The sequence below is a fragment of the Gossypium hirsutum genome, chromosome D02 (assembly GCF_007990345.1).
Source record: "Gossypium hirsutum isolate 1008001.06 chromosome D02, Gossypium_hirsutum_v2.1, whole genome shotgun sequence".
Lineage (NCBI taxonomy): Eukaryota > Viridiplantae > Streptophyta > Magnoliopsida > Malvales > Malvaceae > Gossypium > Gossypium hirsutum.
In genome coordinates this window covers 30,228,081-30,229,542 of record NC_053438.1, presented here as the reverse complement: position 1 = coordinate 30,229,542, position 1,462 = coordinate 30,228,081, and the positions used below count along the sequence as shown (strand labels likewise).

Sequence of the window (1,462 nt, the reverse complement as noted above, 5' to 3'; positions counted from 1 at the left end):
TACTAAGTAAAGGATTCCAAAAGGACCTAATGTGGTTTCCAAACTCATGAAAGATCGAGTTGCCATGAAATGTTTTTCCGAATGTTATTAAGCATGTTGATAACAAATTAAGTTTAATTAAAGTAATTGTACTAGTTTATTTATGTTATAATTGTTGCAAATTGTGTTTAGTTTTACTAAAATCTATTCCAATCATATAGTTTGCATACTTAGGATAATTGGAATTAGGGATCATTACATTTAGTTTAATATATTTTAATCACCACTTCTCAACTATATTGTGTTTTTATTTACCAAATTGTTAATATAATTTTAAAAATTAAGTGACTTAGCACTAATACAATCCCTGTCGATAACTCGATACTTACTTATTACATGATAACGACTGTGTACACTTGCACAAACCTAAGCGTTACAAGTTTTTGGTGCCGTTGTCGGGGATTGTCAATTGTTGCCATAGTCATTTTTTTCGTGAAATTATTTATTTTCAATTTGATTTATTTCTAACATTACTAAGTTATTCTTTTTAATTTTTGTGATTTTCTTTTCAGGTGTTTATGAGCATAGATCGAATTATCGATTTACTCTCTGTAGACCCTGAAATTGAGTGACCTTTCAAACAAAGAAGACATGAACGAAATGCTTAAAGACAAGTCGAGATGGACCCTGGAAATCAGAATCAAGACCAAGGTAATAAAGTCGATCATGTACGAAATCCTATCCTTATTGTCGATGATAGGGATCGATGCATCAAACAATATGCTGTGCCATTTTTCAATGAGTTAAACCCAGGATTTAGAAAGCCAGATATTAAGGCAACCCAGTTTGAATTGAAACTAGTGATGTTTCAAATGCTACAAACAGTGGGCCAATTTAGTGGCATGCCCACGAAAGATCCACACTTCACCTTCGGTTGCTTATGGAGGTGAGTGATTCATTCAAGATAGTCGGTGTGACCGATGATGCGCTAAAGTTAAAGTTGTTTCCGTACTCGTTGCGAGATCGAGCATGAGCATGCTCGATTAGCAGAGAGATTTTTGGTTCAGTATTTCCCACCTAGCAAAACCGCTAAGTTGAGGAACGAGATCACAACTTTCCAACAATTGGATAAAGAGTCTTTGTATGAGTCTTGGGAGTGATTTAATGAGTTACTTCGTAAGTGTCATCATCATGGGATTTTTCACTGTATCCAGTTGGAGGCATTCTATAATGGTCTCAATGCACATACAAGATTGATTATAGATGCTTCCACAAATGGTGCAATTTTGTCTAAGTCCTATAATGAAGCTTATGAGATCATCAAGAGGATCGCGAGTAATAACTATCAATGGCCAACAAATTGAACAGCTTCAGGAAGATGCGTAGTCGGAGTTCATGAAGTTGACTCCCTCACTTCATTATTAGCTCAGGTATCGTCTATTTCCTCTATGTTAAAACAATTAACCGCTAATAGTACTAATAA

At 34.8% G+C, this 1,462-nt stretch overlaps 1 non-coding gene across 1 annotated transcript; it reads right to left on the bottom strand.

The window, feature by feature from the left end:
• Window positions 1-1,070: 1,070 nt before the first annotated feature.
• On the bottom strand, window positions 1,071-1,177 carry LOC121215141 (small nucleolar RNA R71). The gene has a single exon (XR_005910870.1). It is a non-coding gene; the product is annotated as a small nucleolar RNA R71 (small nucleolar RNA).
• Between the last annotated feature and the right edge of the window lie 285 nt (window positions 1,178-1,462).